This window comes from Sus scrofa, chromosome 7 (assembly GCF_054392235.1).
Source record: "Sus scrofa isolate SSC_HxYL_T2T_F1_AM1 chromosome 7, Sscrofa_HxYL_maternal_Yorkshire_Landrace_v2.0, whole genome shotgun sequence".
Taxonomy (NCBI): Eukaryota; Metazoa; Chordata; class Mammalia; order Artiodactyla; family Suidae; genus Sus; species Sus scrofa.
This window is the reverse complement of record NC_139389.1, coordinates 35,691,019-35,716,619: the sequence shown is the minus strand read 5'-3', so window position 1 is coordinate 35,716,619 and position 25,601 is coordinate 35,691,019. Positions and strand designations below refer to the sequence as shown.

The window sequence follows — 25,601 nt, the reverse complement described above, 5'->3', positions numbered from 1 at the left end:
GGAAAAAGACTTTAGACTGTTGATGCTGAAGATGATGCAAGACATTGGAAATAAACTGGAGGCAAAGATGGATAACTTACAGGAAACATTGCCCTAAGAGATACAAGATATAAAACTTAAGAAGAGATGCAAAATACAATAATTGAAATAAAAAATTTACTAGAAGCACCTAACAGCAGAATACAGGAGGCAGAAGAACAAATAAGCGAGGTGGAGGACAGATTAGTGGAAATTACAGATGCAGAACAGAAAAGAGAAAAAAAGATTGAAAACAAATGAAGAGAGTCTCAGAGAACTCTGGGACAACGTGAAAAGTGCCAACATCCGTATTATAGGGGTGCCAGAAGGAGAAGAGAGAGAGAGAAGGGGACAGAAAAAATATTCCAAGAGATAATAGCTGAAAACTTCCCTAACATGGGGAAGGAATCACTCACTCAAATCCAGGAAGCACAACGAGTACCATATAAAATAAACCCAAGGAGGAATACCCCGAGACACATACTAATCAAACTGACCAAAATTAAAGACAAAGAGAAACTCTTGAAAGCAGCTAGGGAAAAGAAACAAATAACATACAAGGGAACCCCGATAAGGCTATCGGCAGATTTTTCAGCTGAAACTCTGAAGGCCAGAAGGGAGTGGCATGATATACTCAATGTGTTGAAAGGAAAAAACCTCCAACCAAGATTACTCTACCCAGCAAGGCTCTCGTTCAGATTTGAAGGAGAAATCAAAACCTTCACAGATAAGCAAAAGCTGAGAGAATTCAGCAACACTAAACCAGCCTTACAACAAACACTAAAGGAACTTCTATAGGCAGAAAAGAACAAGAGAAGAAGGAAAGGAAAAAGAACAGCAAAAACAAATCCAAAGTAATTAATAAAATGGCAATAAGAACATACATATCAATAATTACCTTAAATGTTAATGGACTAAATGCCCCAGCCAAAAGACATAGACTGGCTGAATAGATACAAAAACAAGACCCATATATATGCTGTCTTCAAGAGACCCACTTCACTTCTAGGGACACATACAAATTGAAAGTGAGAGGATGGAAGAAAGTATTTCATGCAAACAGGGATGAAAAGAAAGCTGGAATAGCAATACTCATATCAGACAAAATAGACTTTAAAATTAAGAATATTTTAAGGGACAAAGAAGGACATTACATAGTGATCACAGGATCAATCCAAGAAGATGATGTAACAATTTTAAATATCTACGCACTCAACACAGGTTCACCACAATATATAAGGCAACTGCTAACAACCTTAAAAGGAGAACTCGACAATAACACAATCATAGTGGGGGACTCTAACACCCCACTTACAGCAATGGACAAATCAACCAGATAGAAAATCAATAAGGAAACACAGGCCCTGAATGAAGCATTAAACCAGATGGACTTAATAGATATTTATAGGACATTTCATCCAAAAGCAACAGAATGCACATTCTTCTTAAGTGCAGATGGAACATTCTCTAGGATTGATCATACCCTGGGCTGCAAATCCAACCTCAGTAACTTTATGAACATTGAAATCATATCAAGCATCTTTTCCGGCCACAACGCTATACGACTGGAAATCAACAACAAGAAAAAAACTGCAAAAAACACAAACACGTGGAGACTCAACAACATGCTACTAAACAACCAATGGATCACTGAAGAAATCAAAGAGGAAATTAAAAAATACCTAGCAGCAAATAACAACGAAGATACGACACTCCAAAACCTATGGGATGCAGCAAAAGCTGTTCTAAGAGGAAAGTTTATAGCATATAAGCCCACCTCAGGAAACAAGAAAAAGCCCAAATAAACAAGCTAACGTTACATCTAAAGCAGCTTGAGAGAGAACAGACAAGACCTAAAGTTAGTAGAAAGAAAGAAATCATAAAGATCAGAGCAGAAATCAATGAAATGGAAACAAACAAAACCATAGAAAAGATCAATGAAACGAAAAGCTGGTTCTTTGAAAAGATCAACAAAATTGATAAACCCCTAGCCAAACTTATCAAGAAAAGAAGAGAGAGGACTCAAATCAATAAAATTAGAAATGAAAAAGGAGAAGTAACAACAGACACCACAGAAATACAAAGGATCATAAGAGACTACTATATGCAACTATATGCCAATAAAATGGAAAACCTAGAAGAAATGGACAAATTCTTAGAAAAGTACAATCTTCCAAGACTAAACCAAGATGAAATAGAAAAGATGAATGGACCAATCGCAAGAACTGAAATTGAAACTGTGATTAAAAAACTTCCAACAAACAAAAGACCAGGGCCAGATGGCTTCACAGGCAAATTCTATCAAACATTTAGAGAAGAGCTAACACCTCTCCTTCTGAAACTATTTCAAAAAATTGCAGAGGAAGGGATGCTCCCAAACTCATTCTATGAGGCCACCATCACCCTGGTACCAAAACCAGACAAAGATTCCACAAAAAAAGAAAACTATAGGCCATTTTCACTGATGAACATCGATGCAAAAATCCTCACCACAATACTAGCAAACCTTATCCAACAATACATTAAAAGGATTGTACATCATGATCAAGTGGGATTTATCCCAGGGATGCAGGTGTTCTTCAATATCCACAAATCCATCAGTGTTATACACCACATTAACAAACTGAAGAATAAAAACCATAGGATCCTCTCAATAGATGCAGAAAAGCCTTTGACAAAATCCCAACACCCATTTCTGATAAAAACCCTTCAGAAAGTGGGCAAAACAGGAACCTATCTCAACATGATAAAGGCCGTATATGACAAACCCACAGCAAACATCATTCTCAATGGTGAAAAGCTGAAGGAATTCCCGCTGAGATCAGGAACAAGACAAGGATGTCTGCTCTCGCCACTATTCTTCAACATAGTTCTGGAAGTCCTAGCCACAGCAATCAGAGAAGGAAAAGAAATAAAAGGAATCCAAGTTGGAAAGGAAGAAGTAAAATTATCGCTATTTGCAGATGACATGATACTATACCTAGAGAATCCTAAAGACTCTGCCAAAAACTGTTAGAGCTCATCCACGAATTTGGCATATCACAGGATACAAAATCAATTCACAGAAATTGACAGCGTTTCTATATACTAACAATGAAAAAGCAGAAAAAGAAATTAGGGAAGCAATCCCGTTTACCATTGCATCCAAAAGAATAAAATACCTAGGAGTAAACCTACCTAAAGAAACAAAAGACCTGTACTCTGAAAACTACAAGCCGCTGATGAAAGAAATCAAAGATGACACAAATCGATGGAAAGATATACCATGCTCGTGGATTGGAAGAGTTAATATTATCAAAATGACTATACTACCCAAGGCAATCTACAGATTCAATGCAATCCCTATCAAATTACCAAGGACATTTTTCACAGAATTTGAACAAAATATTTTAAAGTTTGTTTGGAAGCACAAAAGACCCAGAATAGCCAAAGCCATCCTGAGAAAGAAAAATGGAGCTGGAGGAATCAGCCTCCCGGACTTCAGATTATACTACAAAGCAACAGTCGTCAAAACTGCAAGGTACTGGCACAAAGACAGAAATATAGATCAGTGGAACAGGATAGAAAGCCAAGAATTAAACCCACGCACCTACAGCCAACTAATCTATGACAAAGGAGGCAAGAATATACAATGGAGAAGGGATAGCTTGTTCAATAAGTGGTGCTGGGAAAACTGGACAGCCACATGGAAAAGAATGAAATTAGAACACTCCCTAACCCCATACACAAAAATAAACTCCAAATGGATTAAAGACCTAGATATAAGACCAGACAGTGATAAAACTCTTAGAGGATAACATAGGCCAAACACTCTCTGACATAAACGACAGCAGCATCTTCTCAGATCCACCTATCAGAGTATTGACAATAAAAAGAAAAATAAACAAATGGGATCTAATCAAACTTCAAAGTTTCTGCACAGCAAAGGAAACCCTAAACAACAGAAAAAGACAACCCACAGAATGGGAGAAAATCTTTGCAAGTGAATCAGCTGACAAGGGATTAATCTCCAAAATTTATAAACAACTTCTGCAGCTCCATACCAAAAAAACAATCAAGCCTATCAAAAAATGGGCAGAAGATCTAAACAGACAATTCTCCAAAGAAGACATACAGATGGCCAAGAAACACAAGGAAAGATGTTCAACTTCACTCATTATTAGAGAGATGCAAATCAAAACCACTTTGAGGTACCACCTTACACCAGCTAGAATGGCCATCATCCAAAAGTCTACAAACAGTAAGTGCTGGAGAGGGTGTGGAGAAAAAGGAACACTAGTACACTGTTGGTGGGATTGTAAATTGGTGCAACCACTGTGGAAAGCAGTATGGAGATTTCTCAGAAAACTAAACATAGAACTACCATTTGATCCAGCAATCCCACTCCTGGGCATCTATCCAGAGAAAACCATGACTTGCAAAGACACATGTACTCCAACGTTCATTGCAGCACTATTTACAGTAGCCAAGACATGGAAACAACCTAAATGTCCATCGACAGAGGAGTAGATCCAGAAGATGTGGTCCATATACACAATGGAATATTACTCAGCCATTAAAAAGAACGAAACACCAGCATTTTTTGCAACATGGATGGACCTAGAAACTATCACGCTAAGTGAAGTCAGCCATACAATGAGACACCAACATCAAATGCTTTCACTAACATGTGGAATCTGAAAAAAGGACATGATGAACTTCTTTGTAGAACAGAGGCTGACTCACAGACATTGAAAAGCTTATGGTCTCTGGAGGAGACAGTTTGGGGGGTGGGGGATGTGCCTGGGCTGTGGGATAGAAATCCTGTGAAATCAGATTGTTATGATCATTAGACAACTACAGATGTGATAAATTCACTTAAGTAATAAAATAAATGGAAAAAAAAGAAAACAACAACAACAACAACAAAATAAAAACCAAGATTGTCTCACTGTAAAAAAAAAAAACCAAACCTATCTTTTAGGTTTTTAGGGCAGGTGAAATGTGGAAATGTCTCTGAAAGTGCTTTCTGATGTATTCAGGGGTGAGCCTGGTTGCCCCATGTGGCTGATGTGGTCAGCGGTCCACCATTGTGTCCCCCTGGGCTTGGATCTAACGGCTTAGCCTGCTCACTACCTGAGGGTTTTGTTCAGGTTCTGAGAAAGTGGCCAGCAGCATGTTGGCAAGAGTTAATGCCCCCAGGAGCAGCTCTGAACCAATGGCTGGCAGAGTTTGGTGGATAAATACCCCAGCTGCCTTGTCCTTGGCTGGGACAACTGCAAGATATGCTCTGTTCTGCCACCCAGTTTCATACCAGGACTTGTCTCTAGGGGCCCCCGGTGGTCGCTGACTAGGTCTATCAGCTTCCTTCCCTTTCCTATTTTAGTTGCTTCCTCCCTTTCTGATATTTCTTGGAATTTCTTTCTAAATAAGTGGCAGACCTGGAGTGTGGTTGCAGCCTGACTGGTATCAAAGTCTGTGCCTTTAATCGCTAAATTATAATGCCTCTGATATTGCTTCACATATTGTTTTTGGATAAGGGTTATATTATATGTGTAACTGGATTTACCCGCTTCGTGGACTTAGTCATGTTCTTTTACATTTTCACATTGAGTTGAAGACAGCTCCAGAACTCCAGCTTCGAGATTAACAAGAAGTCTGATAGTCCCCTTTTTGGATTCCTTTTTCTGAGTGGTTGAACTAAAACCCCTAAACACCATGGTTACTTCCCAAGTCTGAAAAGGGCCTTTGTTTAACTTTCACAAGTGATGTATCAGCTGGGGCCACTTTACCTACCATACACACACTCTTACAGAAAAAAAAAATGAATCCTCCCCAATCTGCAAGTGATGGTAACTCCTGGCAGTCAGTTCATTGAGGGTGGACGGCCCATCCCTTCCCATAGTTCTGGGCCTCCGTAGAGGTGCACCCACGGCTCCTCTCATAACCCTAGGCTCAGTGCCTGTTTCTTGGATCAAAAGCATGGAGTCCTACTGGCCGGGAGGCATTCTAACACCTACAGAACCTAGGTAGTTTGTTTTTGTTCTGTATGCTTCCATTTTATTAAATATTTGAACAGACAAAATCAATCTATGATGGCTTAAGATCAAAACAGTGGCTACCTTTGGGAACATGCGAAGCAAGGAGAGCAGGGCTGCAAGAGGACTTCAGGGGTGCACATCTCTCTTGATCTGAGTGGTGCTTACATGGGTATGATCATTTCATAAAAATTCATTTGGCTACGTAATTATAATATGTGCCCTTTTCTGTATGTGTGGTAGGGATATTTCAATAAAAACGTTTTACAAATAAAAACAAAAATATAAAAGTAGCTGTGAATTCTCAGTTCCCAGTTACATCTGATGTACTCTAACAGATGAATTTTTTTTAGACCTCTATTTCTAAGCTAGGGCAAGAGGGTATTAAACTCTAGGATCCAAATGTTAGATTTTCATGATAAGGTGGCCATTGTACCCAAGGTCATTTCAGCAATCACACATTTCTTCTTTTTTATATCATTAACAAAGGCTACTTTTTTCCTCCTTCTGGTTTTACTTTATTTTTACTTAAATTTTTGTTTTCTTTATTCAGCTGCACCTGCAGCATATGGAAGTTCCTGGGCTAGGGATCAAATCAGAGCTACAGCTGCAGGCCGGTGACACAGCCACAGCAACTCCAGATCTGAGCGGCATCTGTGACCTGTACCACAGTTCATGGCAATGGCAGATCTTTAACCCTCTGAGTGAGGCCAGGGATTGAAACTGCATCCTCACAGAGACAATGTCGGGTCTTTAACCCACTGAGCTACAATGGGAGCTCTTTCTGCCAGTTTTATTGATATGTGATTGACATACAGCACTGTATAAGTTCAAGGTGTACAAGATTGGACTTAAATACACATTGAAATGATTACCACAATAAGTTTAACGAACATCCATCATCTATAAAATAAAAGAAACAAGTTTTTTCCTTGTGGTGAGAACTCTTAGGATTTACTCCCTTAACTTTCATCTACAACATACAGCAGCATTAATTATCCTTATCACATTGTACATAACGTTCCTAGTACTTACTTATCTTGTAACTAGATGTTTGTAACTTTTGACCACCTTCATCCAGTCCAGCCTCCCTCTATGCCCTCTTTTTCTACGAGTTTGTTTTTGGAGTATAATTGACCCATATACTATGTTAGTTCCTGGTATTCAACCTAGTAAGTTAATATTTCTATCTGATTACAGAATGACCACCACAGGACCTATGTCGGATGGAGCCTTTCCCTCTTGACTCTGGGACGGGCTCAGCTCACCTGTTCAGAGGTCTGCTAGCCTAGATTTAATTTAATTTAAGTCATCCAGGTCCACTGTGACTGCTTGCTATCTTCACATGTCAGGGAACTGGGGATGGTTAAAACTTTGGTTTCTTGCCTCCCGGAAAACCCTGAAGTCATTCAAATGACCCACTGTCTCCTTCCTGTCTCCCCGGTTTTATATAACAAGGCTCTTAGCCTTGACTGAGACACAAAATTTGGGTTCCATCCTAATCCCAGGACAATGCCTGCTTTCTTGCCCCTTGTTTGCCAAAAAAGGTCACTCATGTGACTACCCCAGGGCAGAAGCAGGCTCACCTCTCTGCTACAAATTATTTGAAAACTGTTCATTTGTGTGTACTTTAAATCCTGGCAAAGCTTTGTGGCCAGCCTCTGGATTAAGGAGATACTCTTTTCCTGGGAAACTCTGATTTCAAAAGGATAACGGAGAAAGATGGAGGAAAGTTTCCCCCCTTCTCGTGCCTGGAAGGGAACGTAACTTGGAGTTTTCTATTCCTGTGGGGGAGCTGGAGCCAGAAGGAGGTTTAAAATGCCTGTTAACAAGGTTTAAAATGCCTCTGCCTGTTGAATTGGGACAAGCATGTTCCTGGAAATGAGCGGGTAAAAGGAAGGGAAGGAGATACTGACTCCTTCAGCCCACAGTAGTTGTCCACTTCCTTGCATCCTAGCCTACGTGGGCTTAGACCTCGTGGTCCAGGGCAGGATTCAGTTTCAACAGCATGTTGTGCTCTCTTGGTTTAATAGTCATGACTCTTGGGTCCACAGTGCCCAGCACAGTATGAACACAGCAGACTTTTGCTTAGGGCCAGGAATCACGATGTTCGTATGTTCAGGTAGCTGTGCTCAGACTCTCATAAAGTGGGGGAAAGGGCAAAGGGTCAAACGTGGGATAACAGTGAATTTACAAAGTTCATTATTATGAATAAAATATTATTTTTCTCAAATATTTCCAGTAAGGACAATTAACTTCCCCAAGAGTTGTTTTCTTTACCCTGTGTTTCTTTGGTGTACCCGTTTCTTTGCTTATCAATTTTACAATGCTCTTTGGAAACAGGCATTCGAGGAGCCACATTTTAGGTATTCTTGGGCAGCATTTACAAACCCAACTTGTCACGTCTGTATAATGTGTGCCACCCCAGGGTGCAGACGCTGCTGGTTGGTGACCCAGTGGCATCCACTCCTCCCGTGTCCAGTCACCCTCACAGCGAGGGGTGACCACATGGCTTAGGTTTAGCCTCTGAGCTATAAGCGAGAGTCTTCTAGCTGAGGCTGTGAGGCAGCTTCGACTTCTCTGGATTAAAAAGGACAGATTTATTTGTCAGAACCCTTGACCTTGCCTTTCCTTTCCTAAAGCAGGTGATGCTGCTTTGGCACTTCTGTGAGGAGCAGCTCTCCTGCAGCTGCAGCTTTAGGAAGTGCTAAGCTATCTGCAGCCAACTCAGAGCTTTCTTTCTATACCCTCACCTCCTTGCTCCTCACCTCTGCATGCCTGAGATGCTTTATGAAAGGAACTGGTTGGAACTCTGGAGGTGAGGAAACTGCTGAGTTTTCTTCGGGGGTGGGTTTTTATTTCATTTTTCTCATAAGAGGTAGGGATTTGATTAATTTTTAAACAGTTTTTAGCCATTAAAATAATGCATTCTTCTAAAAAATTTCAAACTACCCCAAAGGTGTTTCGTGGCAGTATTTTCTTCTTTCCCTAAAGGAATCACTGTTAATGCTTCTTATGGACTCTTCTAAAAACTTCCAATTATGCGCACATAATTTATTTACACAAAAAAGGTATTATACATGACATTCTGCAACTTGCTTTTAAACATATCTTTCTCAGCACATGTACGTATGGCACAGTCTTAACTGGCACATGATATAAAACACACTGTGAATAAAACATAATCATTAGAGAAATGCAAATTAAAACCACAATGTGGTATCACTGTACACCAATTAGAATGACTCATAAATGAAAAAACCTGACAATCTCAAGTGCTGACAAGAATGCAGAGCAAGTGGAACTCTCATAAATTGCTGGTGGGAACACAAAATGTTACAGCCTATTTGGAAAACAGTTTGACAGCATGCATAAATGCACATTGTATAGACACAAAAAATTCCATCACTAGATATGTACTCAAGTGAAATGAAAACACATGTTCTCACCAAAACCTCTACACAAATTTTATAGCAACTTTACTCATAATTGCCCCAAGCCTGAAACAACGCAAAATTCACCTTTGGTTGGACAAACCAACTGGTGGTACATCCATACAATGGAACAGGCCCAGGATTAGAGATACTCTCCTGAGGCAGAAAATTTAGGGGAACCAAAATACTCACTAATCAAGATAAGTAACATTAATGTCATATCTTTAAAAATCAAAATTAATGTGAAAAATCTGCGATGAACAAAATACAAAAATTTAAAACAGAATCTGTGTACTGGGGTTCCTGTCGTGGTTCAGCGGAAGCAAATCTGACTAGTATCCCTGAGAACACAGGTTCAGTCCCTGGCCTTGCTCCCCTCAGCGGGTTAAGGATCCAGCATTGCTATGAGCTGAGGTGTAGGTCACAGACACTGCTCAGATCTGGTGTTGCTTGTGGCTGTGGTATAGGCTAGCAGCTACGGCTCTGATTCAACTCCTGGCGTGGGACCCCCCCCCCCAAAAAAAAGCATCTGTGTACTTACCTGAAAGTTATGCAAGTTGGAGATATAGGTGTGAGGAGGAAAACATATCTCCTTCGAATTTTCTTCTGTCAGTCATGATCCTTGTTCCCATGTGAAGGAAGCTGCTGTCTTCTGTTCTTTCAATTGTTCGTAGCTGTGGTCCACAGCACTGCAGGGTAGTAGGGAAAGTTTTAGTTTATTACAAATGCATTTTTGTGTGATTTTAAAAACAGAACACTTAGATAAGGTGTACAGATTTTACATATTAATATATTTTACTTTTCAGATATAAAAAACTTGATCTAAATCAAACATTTTATGAAAAAAATTCTTTAACCCGGAAAATAACGAACTTATCAGGAAACTTATACACTATATTCACTTAAAACAGTGATAAATAGTTCAGTGTTTTTCATATCTTTATATAAGAAAATATTTTTTAGTACTTTTTCTTCAGCCAATTTGTCTGAAAACCTGGTGTGTATTTTTCTACTATTTTGTGATTGTTGACATTGATGCATACATATATATTACAATACGTGAATTTTGTACTTAAAAAAATTAAATTTTAAATTGAGGTAAAATACACGTAACATCAATGTACCATTGTAGTCATTTTGAAGGGTACAGTTCATTAGTGTTAAGGATTTTCACATTGCTGTGCAACCAGTCTCCAGAATTTTTTCGTCTTCCAAAACTGAAACACTCTACCGATTTAACAGTAATTCCCCATTCTTTCTTCTCCCAGCCTCTGGTAACCACCATTCATTCATTCTACTCTCTGTCTTCATGAATTTGACTTACTTGGCATACCACACGTAAGAGGAATCATACAATATTTGTCATTTTGTGATTGCCTTATTTCATTTAGCATAACGTCCCCAAGGTTGTAACCTGTGTCAGAATTTGCTTCTCTTTTAAGCAAATTAGAGGCTGCTTTTTGTTGGAATTTAAAAACAGAACCCTTAGATAAGGTTCTTAAGTGTTGAAGGCTGAAAGAGATCCTGTCGTACGTATGGACCACATTTTGTTTATCCAGTCATCCACTGATGAATGATGCTTGGGTTGCTTCTACCTTTGGGCTGTGATGAATAATGGTGTTATGAATATGGTTGTACATAAATATCTCTCGGAGACCCTGCTTTCAGTTCTTTTGGGTATATTTCCAGAAGTGAAACTACTAGATCATATGGTAATTCTATTTTTGACTTTTTTTTTTTTTTTTGAGGAACGACCATATTGTTTTCTGTAGCAGCTGCATCATTTTACATTTCCACCAATAGTCCACAAGGGGGATTTTATATTATCAAAACAGACTTTTACGTACCTCTATTTGATTTTTAAATATTATAGTTTATATGGATTAAACTAATTTATATAAATTAATTTAATTCACTATATATTGTATTTATTTGATTTAAACCTTATATTGATTTAAAATATACTATAAATTTACACTAAAAGTTAATTTTCAGAAATATGGCATCTAAAAGCCGAGTGGTATAATCTTTAGGATATGAAGAAAGAATGCATGCAGAATGGATTAAATTATACTTTTGTTATAAGTTACAAGTTTGGCTAGAAAACAGCATCAACAATTGAAAATAATCAAGTTTCTAAAATTGGCATTGTTAGAACAATCAAATTCAGAATTAACTAAAGAATCTTTTTTGAAATAAGAAATACCTGCAAGAAAAGGAAATGTTAGACATTTCAGAAACTGGTAAATAAGAATGTGAACAGGAACGTAAGAATATGCCATTTGTAATAAATTTTGAGGAATTCCTGTTGTGGCTCAGTGGAAATGAATCTGACTAGTGTCCATGAGGATGCAGGTTCAATCCCTGGTCTTGCTCAGGGGGTTAAGGATACAGCGTTGCCGTGAGCTGTGGTATAGGTCACAGACACGGCTTAGATCTGGTGTTGCTGTAACTGTGGTGTAGGCCAGTGGCTACAGCTCTGATTTGACCCCTAGCCTGGGAACTTCCATATGATGCCAGTGTGGCCCTAAAAAGACAAAAAAAAAAAAAAATTGAGGGTGCTCTATCTTGGCCACCAATTTCTCATAAAAGAAAAATGATTTTAATAGAACATGGATTTGGGGAATGATGGAAGCTTTCAATATCTTTTTTTTTGCTTTTTGCTTTTTTAGGGCTGCACCTACAGCATATGGAAGTTCCTAGACTAGGCGTGAATCAGAGCTGCAGCTGCCAACCTATACCATAGCCACAGCAACGCAGGATTTGAACCGTGTCTGTGACATACACCACAACTCAGGGCAACACCAGATCCTTAACTCACTGAGTGGGGCTAGGGATCAAACTCATGTCCTCATGGATACTGGTCGGGTTTGTTATCACTGAGCCACAACAGGAACTCCACATTCATATCTTTTAAAAAATTTTATTGGAGTATAGTTGACTTAAATTAAAAGCATTCCACATCTTGATTGTAGTTTTGGTTATGCAACTGTATGCTTTTGGAAAAACTTATAGAATTGTACACTAAAAAGAGCGAGCGTTTCCTTTCTCACTGAGCCTTAGACTTCGCAACAGAACAGCGTGTGGAAAATTCTCCTTGGAGAGGATGACTGTGGCTATGGTAAGAAACAAATTGTTATGCGAGATTCTAGAAACAGGGAGACCAGTTTAAATGCAGTATAACAGCCCTTGTAGAAATCGTTCACTCAATTCCTTTTTGTCCTTCTTAGTTATTGTGGCATTCTCCATTTTGCTCTACTTTTTTATGGCCAGTTATCTAACATCTTATTTCTTTATGGGGTCTAAACGGTCCTCGCAAGTAATAGACCCAAGGAGATAACTGGGTCCTCTAGAATTGCCTAACTCCACTGGAGGTCAAGAGACTCATGTTTTCGAAAGGTTGGGCTTAATTACCTTTTAGTAAAATCTTGGCCCAGGGAGAGCCATATTAAGAGTGCATGTCAGAGCAAAGTCTTCTAGTCTTCAGAGGTTTTCGCCCGCATTTCAATTATGTTTTTCATTATCCTTTTGGCAGACTGCTGGATTTCTAAGTCACATGGGGTTCCCCTAAGACTTTGTATATTCTGAGATGTATGTTTTCCTCCAGAGCAGCAGCAAACGATTATTATTCTGTGTTTCCAGAGCCCATGTCACAGATATTATATGGATCCATTTTTAAAGAATTATGAAAACCCAGAGTTGGAAGAAGCTTTAGGAACTTGTTAGTCAAAATGTGGTGCACCAGTCAGCATCTGTGTCACTGGGAGGGCTGGGAGAAAAGTGGAATCTCAGGCCCAACTCCAGGCATGCTAAATCCAAATGCATATTTTAACATCCCCTTTCACCCCTCCCTGTTTGTCTGCGCATCAAAACTGGAGAAGCACAGTGGTAGTTGCCATCTGGCCTTACCTGGTGCTCAGCTCTGCTATGGCAACCCTCAAAGAGCTCAAGTGAGGCTAATTCATTGTATTTTTTTTAACCTTATAAATATTATTTCTATAATAGTTATATAATATGGTGCTTAATATAATATGGATATTGAACAAAATAATGCATTGAATATTTTGACTGTCATTTATCATGTAAATAAATGTGTTTGAGCAGAAGTTTGGTAAGCACTTAAAGTATTCATAGGAAATTTTGGTGTCATTTGTATTGTGCTGCCAAGAAGCATCTGCTTAAATATTTTCAGGTGGAGGATCATCTCCGTATAGCAAACAGGAGTAATGACTTCTCGTGCACTTGTGACCCTTTACACTTGTGATATCCTGTGGTCATGGAGAGGGGCAGATATTAATACTGAGTGATACTTGTCAGTCATATTCCTGAGACTAGTCCTAGGACTAGTGGAGCATTCCAATGTATGTAATATTTAGAATTTCGAAGTATGTAATTCTCGATGTCTTCATCCTGGTTCAAATTACTCAGATTTAAGCAACACATTAATTTTACCTTTTTTTAAGTTCTCAAAATTTCGGGATTTTTTTCCCCTTGCATTTCTGCCTGCTTTAATTTAAAGTTATTTATGCCATTCCCTTGCAAAGCTGTGTATTTACATTGAAGTCGTCTAAGTATGGCTCCACGATCCCCAAATTCAAACCACTGAATAGAAGTGTTAGGAACTCAAAACCTTTCAAATTAGACAATGCTATGTATTATGTAATATTCCAAGCAGGGTCTAGGGCAGTGCCCCTTAGTCAAACATAAATATTTCTGCAACATATGACATAAGCATTCATATTAATACATATACATAAATACTCTAAGTATCCTTTCCTTGGGTCAGATAAAGTTTTGGTTACAAATTTCTTTTCTGTTTTCATTGTTTTTATTTGTTTATCTTATTTTTACATTTTGTAGTTGTGGATAAAGAATGATGGGCCTGTTTATAATAACAGAATGAGAGGAAATGTCAAGAAGTGCTGTAGTTCACCTTTTGCCTGCAGGTAGGAAGAAATTAGCAAAAATTAGTGTGGATAGATAGGTCTTAAGCTTTTTTGGAATAGTATGTAAGTTTCTTAGTGTTTAATAATCAACAGTCATAATAGCATGTGAGGGGAGGACTGACTTTCTATCTGTTGACATCAATTCTCATCCCCTCTTTCTTTCTAAAAGAGCCTAATTTTATCCAGTGTACCAAACTAAAAAAAAGTATTTGCTTCTCTGACTATCTTGCAGCTACAGGGGCCATGTGATCCTACAGTGTTCTGTGCAATATAAGCAGAGGGTTTATGTGGAAGCTTTTGGTTTCCTGACACAGATCCAGCCCCTTCCTACCCCCCCTTTCCTTCTTCTCCCTGTCTGGAATACAGATGTAATATCTGGAGGTGCAGCAGCCGTATTACAGCAAAGAGGTGTCAGCATAAAGACAAGGATAGTGGAAGTGAAAAACAGAAAAAGCCTATTCAGGCTTGGATTGCCCCCAGACTTCTTGTTGCAAGGGGCAAACTTATTATTTAAGGTTCTGTTTTTGAGTTTCTGTTATTTATAGCTAAAGACATTCCTAAATGCTATAGTCTATCACTATTTTTTTCCTCCTCCTATTTTTATATAAAATAAATTGACTTTACTTATGCACGCTTGTAGCATGATAATTATAGCTCTGTGGTATGTCCATATCCATTATCACTTACCCTACCAAGTAGAAGCACCTTTAATTTGTGTTGGTTTTCAAGGTTCTGTTAATCTACAAAGAAGTACTACACAGTGTTCCTCTTTTCAGTAGCATTCGTGTCATTCCTTATCTTAAGCATGTGTTTCCTAAGGAAAATTATGCCTTTTTTTCTAATATAAATCACTATCAGATAACTGTTGAAGTTGATGTTGATATAAAAAGTTTAGATATAAACTAAAAAGTTTAGAATGTTTTTTTCTTTTTTCTTTCTTTCTTTCTTTCTTTTTTTTTTTTTTTTCTGTCTTTTTGCCTTTTCTAGGGCTGCTTCCCATAGCATATGGAGGTTCCCAGGCTAGGGGTCGAATCGGAGCTGTGGACACCAGCCTACGCCAGAGCCACTGCAACACCAGATCTGAGCCATGTCTGCAGCCTACACCACAGCTCATGGCAACACTGGATCCTTAGCCCACTGATCGATGCCGGGGACCGAACCTGCAACCACATGGTTCCTAGTCAGTTTCGTTAACCACTGTGCCATGGTGGGAACTCCTAGAGTGATTTTGAAAAATAATTTTTCTCAGCAACTTCAGAATGTTTTAAAGATTTTGATTGGTAGATTCATAATATTTGTTTCCTTCATTTTTTCTTTTCTTAGGTACTATTTACAACAAAGCTTAATTAATAATTGGTCAGTTGAGTATTCAATTCAGGTCAATTCAGTCCATTATAATTCAGTCCATTTCATTTCACTATCTGCAGATTCTTTTCTGAAAATGTTCTGTTGTTGTCTTATAGTCTCTCTTCCTGCCTCCATGTCTTTGACATTTGAAATGTTTAAGGTTCCCTTCAGATGTCCTATTATGTGGTGTTTATTGAGTGTGATTCCTCATATCTCTGTGTCTATTGCCTCTCTCCTTAACTGTTCATTTCCTGTGAGCATATCTTTGGAGGTCATCATGACCTCTCTTTGGGTCCTATTTGATCTCAGGGCTGTAGAAGAATCTTCACAGATTGGTCTCTTGTTGCCTTAGATGTCATTCTGCTGTGGACTGAATCTATATGTCCCCCTAAAAATCCATATGCTGCAATCCCAAGTCCCAATGTGATATTTGGAGGTAGAGCCTGTGGCAGGTGATTGTATCATAAGAGTGGAGTCCTCATGAATGGAATTAGTGCCATTATAAAAAAACGAGCTCATCATGTGAGATTGTAGTGAGAAGCTAGCTGTCTGTGAACCAGGAAGAGGGTTCTTTCTTACCAGACACTGAATCTGTCAGTGCCTTGAGCTTGGATTTCCCAGAACTATGAAAAATAAATTTCTGTGGTTTATAAGCCACCCAGTCTGTGGTATTCTGTTCCAGCAGCCTGAACAGACTATCACAGTATCCATGGCATTCATTTCTATGTAAGTTTTTTCCTTTGTCTCTTGGTTTGAGGCTTTCATACTGTGGAGAGAGAAATACAAAGGACCTGTGTGTCCACCTGTGCAGTGATTCAGGCTTGAAACTCCAATCTTAAGACTCTTTCCACTCATGGGCTGAGACAAGCTGTTGCTTCCATGCCATACTCAGGTGCTGGTGGGCAATTCAGTCTTTCAAAGAAATTGAATTTGTTGTCAGTGTTTTAACCTCAGACTACTTCACTTGAAATGTGGACTTCCGATAATGTGCGAAAATAGAATGTGTACATGTATGCGTAACTGGGTCACCATGCTGTACTGTAGGAAAAAAAATCGTATTGGGGAAATAACTATTAAAAAATAATAATAACAACAACAACAACGATGAAAGAAATGTGGACTTCTGACAGCTCTGAAAATTGAAAACCTACACACTGGGTCCATGGTGCTACATGGCAACCATCTGCTGGAGAGGAGGAGATGCTCCCTTTCCATTTTGCAAAAATCTCTCTATTCTCTTTTGGCTCCAACAGCCAAAGGCTTCATTTGTCATTGATCATCATGTGTATGGGTGTGTTTTTCTTATGGTAGACTTGAGAAGAAAAGTAACCTGTTTCTTGCGACTCTGTCATTATCCGTAGTTGGAAATTAAAAGTAGGTAAAGACGACTGCATGTTTAGTAAGAAATAAGAAAGAATGATGATTAGTTGAAATAAAGAACGTCATGCAAATAATTTTAAGACACAATGTGTCTCTTTCAAAAGACTACAACTGGGCCAGTTAGCTCACTTTGATTATCATCCTGGCTTCTGTAGATACTTGAGTTTTTCTGCATTGGGCAAGGTGGACCCTAGCCACCTTGGGCAACTTAGAATCAATCTGAACCTAAATCTTAACATCTGCAAAATCAGAACTATAAAATTGTCTCATGTAGAATGAAAACCAACTGAGATTGAGGAGGAGAGCATTGCGTGGACCAGCAAGTGTTGTTAAAATGTTAGTATCACTTTATATGTAGGGCTAACACTTTCCCTTCTCTAGCTTTCTATTTTATATCACAGAATTTCTTTCTTAACACCTCTAAATGAATGTTTGACTTGTGTTTCATTTGAAAAATTATCTTTGCCTCAAAGTTATTTGAGAGCATGAATGAAGTAAATGAAATTTTATACACAGACCCCATTCACATTGTCATTCTCCCTGAGTATGGAAGCAAGACTTCAAAAACAGCTCTTTGTGGGTTGGGCTGGGAATTTGGGGTTAATAGATGCCAACTATTGCCTTTGGAATGGATAAGCAATGAGATCCTGCTCTATATCACTGGAACTATGTCTAGTCATTTTTTTTTTTTTGTCTTTTTTTGTCTTTGTTGTTGTTGTTGTTGTTATTGTTGCTATTTCTTGGGCCGCTCCCGCGGCATATGGAGGTTCCCAGGCTAGGGGTTGAATCGGAGCTGTAGCCACCCGCCTACGCCAGAGCCACAGCAACGCTGGATCCGAGCTGCGTCTGCAACCTACACCACAGCTCACGGCAACGCCGGATCGTTAACCCACTGAGCAAGGGCAGGGATCGAACCCGCAACCTCATGGTTCCTAGTCGGATTCGTTAACCACTGCACCACGACGGGAACTCCTGTCTAGTCATTTTTGATGGAGCATGATAATGTGAGAAAAAAGAATGTATGCATGTATGTGTGACTGGGTCACCTTGCTGTACAGTAGAAAATTGACAGAACACTGTAAACCAGGTATAATGGAAAAAATAAAAATCACTATTCAAAAGAGAAAACAAACAAACAAACAGTTCTTTAGTCACACTTTTGTGTAGTTCCCTCCGTCTGGATCCCCGTAGCTTATGTTGATATATGGAACATGGGCCAAGTGACAATGTGTAACTTCTGAGCCTAGGTCATTGGAAGTTCTGAAGCTTCTGCCTGTGTCTCTTGGAATGCTTGACGCTGTAGCAACCATGCAGGAAATCTGACTCCTGTGATCCTGCCATGCTGCGTGGAAGCCCAACCAGCCCTGTGGAAAGGCTCTGTGGAGAGAGAGATGCTTGCCCAGTCTCCACATGTTTTAACTATCCCCTATCAGGCACCAGACATATGGGGGAAGAAGTTTTATCTGACTGCAAGCCCCTGAGACACCCCAAGTGAGAATTTTCCTGAAAGGCTTAGTTAATCAATACATTATAGGAAATAATAATAAAAATTTAAGCCTCTAAGTTGTGGGGTAGTCTGTTAGATAATAATAGGTAACATGAACACTACATTAATCTACAAATTTAATGAGATCCAAATAAAGATACCAACAAGCTATTTGAAACTAGACAAGCTGATTCCAAAGTTCACATGGAAAAATCAGTTAGCAAAAATAACCAGGAAAATTTTGAAATAGATAAGACAAAACAATGAGTCAGGAGGGCAGAGTGGATATTGTTAGGCTTGTCAATATTAAAACCTATTTTAAAATGTAATAATTAAAATAGTTTGGCACTGGAAACTTCTGGACGGTAGGAACTCTAGATTAATGATGAGAGACAGAAATTCTAGAACACAGGTAGAATTTTGGATATAACAATGATACTTCAAATCAAGAGGGAAAAGGCAGTTATTTAATAAATGCTGTTTATAAACCTGCATGGTCATCTAGAAAAAGATGAAGTTATATCTATATTTTACATTGTATACTCAAATAAATTCCAAATCTATCACATTTAAATGTAAAGAAAATAAAAACTGTTACAACTCCAAAAGAATATATGAGAAATCTTCTTATATAATTGACTAGAAGGGTAAGAAGCCTTATGTTAAAATTCAACTACATAGAAAAAATCTGTTAGCAAATACCACTGCAGAGTAAGACAAACGGTAATAAACTAGGAAAAAATGTTTGTTAAACAGTTCACAATTAAAGGCTAAATTCCCTAATATAAGCATCTTCAAAATAATATATCAACAGTTAATTGAGGCAGTGATCAAAAGGTCAAAAAAAGAGAATGCACAGAAAAGGAAGTACAAATGGCTCTTAGACCCATGAAAATACGCTCCTCACAATGAGAAATGTAAATTAGATCTATCTTAAGAAACCATTTTTCCTTATCAGATTGGAAAAGATCCAAAAATTTAATAGTACCCTGTGTTTGCGAAAGTGTAAGAAAAATAGGCCCTTGGAATTTTAATAGGAATTTAAATGGGAACAACTTCTATGTCATGGGATACAGTTTGCAAATCTATAAAAATTGCAAGTGCATATGTCCTTTGACCAAGTAATTCTGCTTTTTCTTCCCCATGGATTTACTTCCCTGCCTGTGGAATAACACATCTTAAAGATTTATCTTAGCAAAAAATGGAAAATAACCTAATTGTTTATCAATAGGGGACTGCTTGAATAATGGCATACTCTGAGACAGTAAAAATTGGGAAAGTCTTGAATAGGGAACAGTATTCCTGATATTGTGTGTGTGTGTGCATATGTGTGTGTAAAATGCAAGGTGTGGAGCATTATGTATACAGAACTTGTATGAGAGAAGGAAAACTATGTATACACACATGCCTTTGCATGTATATGAATAAATTTTTCTCTAGACAGACACAGGAAGCTGATGTCACTGAGTGCCTTTGGGCAGAGGAATGAGTGCCTGGAGGTCAGAGCTGGGAGAACAACATCACTTTTGTACCTTTTGAATGAAAATATTTTATAAAATTAAAAGTATGTATCTTTCAGATCCAAGTTATATAGATGCGAAGAACAGACAAAGCAAATTGTTTTGATAGAGGTCAGAATAGTTTTACCTCTGTGGGGGGATATTTCCTGGGAAGGGGACAATGGGCAGCCCTCATCATGGAGAGCAGAGATGTCCTCTACCTTGAGTTGGATGGTGGTTATTATAGTGGAAAAATTCATCTGCCCCACATTTAATATTTGTGCACTCTGCAGTATGTATATTATACCTCAATACATTTTTAAAAGTGTATAATTTAAATAATGGGAAAGGAAATGGGCATATACAACCAAACAGTAATATTCTGTGGCTTCCTTGTTCATCATAGTCTCAGTTCAAGTTGCAACTATTTCCACTCACTTGACTTTAATGTTTTTTAAAGAGTTTTCATGTGAGAATGTATATGGATGCATATGAGCATCAGTGCAGAGGGTGGTTGTGGCCAATCTGAAGTGTTCTTTCTTATTTCTTATTGGATCCACTCTCACCCGCACGCACACAGTAAAATCAATCTATTGACACTGGGAAGGAAAGTGCAGCATTTATTATAAAGCTCTAATACAACAAGGAGAACAGGTGACCAGTGCTCTAAAACCCCACACTCTTTGAAGAGTTTCTTTCAGCAAAGCATTTTTAAAAGGCCAGATGGGGGAAGAGGGTCACAGGAATGTGGTCAGCTCATGCACAATTCTCTGATTGGTTGATGGTCTGGTGACAGGGCAATATTACAGTGAAACCAGCAGCACTCATGGCTTAACCCATCCTAAACCCAGATTGGGACTGAACTCACAGCTTTTAAATTAGAATCACTCACCAGGTGTCTGGACTTACTGAGGTTCAGGTTCTTTATTCCTCCTCACAGAAGGAATTCAGCAAGAGACAAAGTGATAGGCAAAAAATAGATTTATTAAGGTAGGACAGTTGTGAGAGATGCAAGCAGGCAGGCAGGCAGGCAGGCAGGCAAGGAGACTCTGCCCTGAGGATTAGGTGGGCTATAGTTTTATCATCCAAGGGGAGTGGGGGTGGGAAAAGACCACCTCTTTCTCTTCCTTTGAGTAGTAACTGCTCTTTGGTATCTGGTAAGAGAGTATTTGATCCTATAAGTTCAAACTAGGAATGTCGTGGTGCCTATTCAAATCAGCAGAAAGGTGGTCCTTAAACTCCTGCCCTTTGTCTGAACCTGAATGCAGGCCTCATCCCATCCCCCACCCAAAGATCTGAGGCATATCTCGTGCCTCCTCTAGTCAAACAAGCCTGCCTTGTTCTGATGGCTTTCTTGAGCAATTATTAAGTTATGGTGGTCTTTCAAAGTCCCCTAGATTTCCCTTTCTGTCTGTGGCCCCTTATTGGGACTTCTACAATTACCTGTGCCTACTCCATTCCTATCAACAGGGGTTAACATCATCAATCTGTAGACCTGAGGGCTAGGTACTTGTAGTTATCAAGTAGTTAATTTCTTCCACTTGGTGGGGCATTTTCACATCTGTAAAGCCACTGAGGAAATGTGCATCTGACATTATTTTCTAGGTACAAAGAGAGGAGCTACAACAAAGGATATGGAGGAAGGGTCTGCCCTGGGAAGATCCCATAGGGTCCTGTTCCATTGCATTATTACAAATAACCCTTCGTTGGAGGGTGTGTTTGTGGCTCAGTGGCTAACGAATCCAACTAGGAACCATGAGGTTGTGGGTTTGATCCCTGGCCTTGCTTAGTGGGTTAAGGATCTGGTGTTGCCATGAGCTGTGGTGTAGGTTGCAGACACGGCTCAGATCCCGCATTGCTGTGGCTCTGGCGAAGGCCGGCAGTTATAGCTCCCATTCAACCCCTAGCCTGGGAACTTCCGTATGCCACAGGTGTGGCCCTAGAAAAGGCAAAAAGACAAAAAGACAAAAAACAAAACACAAAAAAACCCTTCATTGACCTCACTTCAGTAGCCAATTATTCCCTTTTTTTTTTTTTCCCAGTCATGCTGTGTGTTGGCATGTGACTCACAACTAAGTATATATTCAGATGTGAATAGGCCGGGTCACATTGTTTTAAAGAATTTGATATTGGACTTTGCTTCCATATAGAATGAATTTCTCAACATTAACTCACTGCGGCTTTGAGTAGTTTATAGTGAGTCAGCAAGAGTTTAAATGGGAGAGTGTGAACCGATGACATGTTCCTGTTGAAAGGCAGCTCTGACACGGACCAGATCTCTGCCTGCTTCAGCCCTGAAATCTCTATCTTTGCTTGTCGTGTAGCAAAGACTTTTTCTTGCCTGAATGTTTTCCTCCCAACGGTGGTGAGGCGTGACAAGGCACCGTGTTGGGAACAATGTTGGGTGCTAATGGGATAGTGGCAGGCACCAGTGACAGAAAGATGAAGTGGTGCTGAGTCACTGTGATTAGGTGATTCTCTATGAAAAGGATGTGGAGTGCTTGACTTTGATTTCTTTTCTTTCTCAGAAGTGAGCCTGGAGGCATTGTCATGCCATCGCCTTTCATCTACTGAAACTCACATTTCAGGTACTTCTCCCTCTTACACAATAAAACAGCAAAGACATGGGGTGGGGGGGGGGGAATCAAGTTGGCCTTGCAGCCTGGAAGCCTCTGGACTAGATTTGCCTGGGCACCTTAGGGAGTTGGTATTGACGCCCAGACATGGAAACACAGAGTTTTAGATTACTGAGCGAAAGAGAAAGAGAGAGAGGGAGAGAGAGTGGTGTATCTGTGTGGGCTTGTGTGTTCTTTTTAAAAAAATTTATTTAAGTATAGTTGATTTGCAGTGTTAATTTATGCTCTATAGCAAAGTGTGTCACTTATACATATATTTTTTTTCCACTATGGTTTTTCACTATATTGAATATAGTTCCCTGTGTATGCAGTAGGACCTTGTTTATCTATCCTATATATAATAGTTGGCCTCTGCTAATCCCGAACTATTTGTGTGTTGTTAACCTCTACTAGATGGTTATGAAGCTTACTCAAGGTTGAACACTGTAGAGGTATTTCAAGTTGCTTTAGAGAGAAAATTACCAAAAAAACCCCACAAAAACCTTTTTTAAAAAAATGATTTTTGTATTTTCCATTATAGTTGGTTTAGAGTTTTCTGTCAATTTTCTACTATACAGCCAAGTGACCCAGTCATACATACATATATACATTCTTTTTCTTACATTATCCTCTATCATGCTCCATCGCAAGTGACTAGATGTAGTTCCCAGTGCTATACAGCAGGATCTCATTGCTTATCCACTCCAAAGGCAATAGTGTGCATCTGTTAATCACAGATTCCCAGTCCATCCCACTCCCCCCCTCTCCCTTTTGGCAACCACAAGTCTGTTCTCCAAGTCCATGGGTTTATTTTCTGTGGAAAGGTTTATTTGTGCCATATATTAGATTCTAGATATAAGTGATATCATATGATATTTGTCTTTCTCTTTCTGACTTACTTTACTTAGTATGAGAATCTCTAGTTCCATCCATGTTGTTGCAAATGGCATTATTTTGTTCTTTTTTATGGCTGAGTAGTTTTCCACTGTGTATATACACCACATCTTAATCCATTCATCCATGATGGACATTTAGGTTGTTTCTGTGTCTGGGCTATTGTGAATAGTGCTTCAGTGAACATACAGGTGCATGTATCTTGTTCAAGGAAAGTTTTGTCCGGGTATAAGCCCAAGCCTGGGATTGCTGGGTCACATGGTAGTTCTATATTTAGTTTTCTGAGGTACCTCTTCTGTTTTCCATAGTGGTTGTACCCATTTACATTCCCACCACCAGTGCAGGAGAGTTCCCTTTTCTCCACACCCTCTCCAGCATTTGATATTTGTGGACTTATTAATGATGGCCATTCTAACAGGTGTGAGGTGGTACCTCATAGTAGTTTTGATTTGCATTTCTCTAATAATCAGTGATGTTGAACATTTACAAAAAATAATCTTTAGGAGGCACACAACCTTTGGAACACCAATAAAGAGAGCTCCAGTATAGGTGTGGTGAAGACTCTTTCATGATGACATCAAGGTCCACCCAGCCAGCTTGGTTATTTGTGGTAGAAGTGAGATGACAATGAGCTGGAAGAGCCAGTGGAGACTGTCTTTCTGGGGTGGTATTATTTTTTTATTTTATTTTATTTTATTTGGCTTTTTGGCATTTCTTGGGCCACTCCCGCGGCATATGGAGGTTCCCAGGCTAGGGGTCGAATCAGAGCTGTAGCCACCAGCCTATGCCAGAGCCACAGCAACGCAGGATCCGAGCCGCATCTGCAACCTACACCACAGCTCACGGCAATGCCGGATCGTTAACCCACTGAGCAAGGGCAGGGATCGAACCCGCAACCTCATGGTTCCTAGTCGGATTCGTTAACCACTGCGCCACGACTGCAGGATGCCAAAGGACATCAGGAGTGATCAGCATCCTCTCAGGATAAAAGAGGAACTCCTGGGAGTCCAATGAGTGGAAGGAACCCCATGCCTCAGTAAAACACATTTTGATTACCCTTGTGTTTGTCACCCTTGTCCTTGGTGGCTTCTCTTGCATTGGACAGTAGTTATCTACCTGTGCCATTGGATTGGGAGCTCCTTGACTGAAGGGTCCATGGTGAATTCACCTCTGTAGCCCTAGTGTTTATAGTAAATATTTTGTTGAATTAGTGAATACATCCATCTATCCTCTAATTTTCATCAAAACTCTGAGATGTGCTGAAAAATAGTGTCTCTACTTGTGTTTTGGAACCTTCTGCAGGGCCTTTGCTTCTCACTCCCATGATCATACACAGAGTAAGCACCACGTAAGTGTTAACCACGCCTGCCACAATCACTACTATTTCTTTCAATCTATGCATATAAAAATTTAACTGACTTTGGTATTTTTATCTGATCACTTTCCCCTGGTTTCTTCCTTTTCTTGTAAGCATGTATAGGTGGCTTTCACATAACAGTTTGAAGTTTTTATTCTATGATCCCCCTCTATTTTCTATGCAAATGTTTATTATGTTTCTCATTTTTCCTGCTGCTTCTGCACATTTTTCTAATGACTGAGATCTGAAAGCAGACCTTGGGAGCTGATTTCATATCTACAACTCTGGTTAGACACAGTCTCAGAGAATTTGCACACAGTTTATAGTTGCTTTTTATTTTTAAAAAAACCTTCCCTTGACCTCACTTCAGTGTCCAGTTGCCATTTCATTTTCCACAACATGTCTAGAGTGAGGAATTTATATTTTCTCTCCTCCTCCACACAGATAAATAATAGTATATTATTATTATATTTATATAATATAAATTATATTTATATCTCCACTTATTGGAACACACTGAATTCTCTGAAGCCCCAGTGCATTTCTTCTGACCTTGATCCATTGAGCTGTTTTCATACCTCTCTTTCATGCTTACTTAAATGGTTTAA

General features: G+C 39.2%; 1 long non-coding RNA gene across 1 annotated transcript in view; it reads left to right on the top strand.

Annotated features, from left to right (window-relative positions):
- The window catches only part of LOC102166539 (uncharacterized), a 58,085-nt gene extending 35,367 nt beyond the window's left edge, over positions 1-22,718 (top strand). The window contains exon 3 of the long non-coding RNA XR_002345638.2: positions 22,656-22,718. This is a non-coding gene — a long non-coding RNA (uncharacterized LOC102166539). The remainder of the gene's footprint in view (positions 1-22,655) is intronic.
- Positions 22,719-25,601: the final 2,883 nt, after the last annotated feature.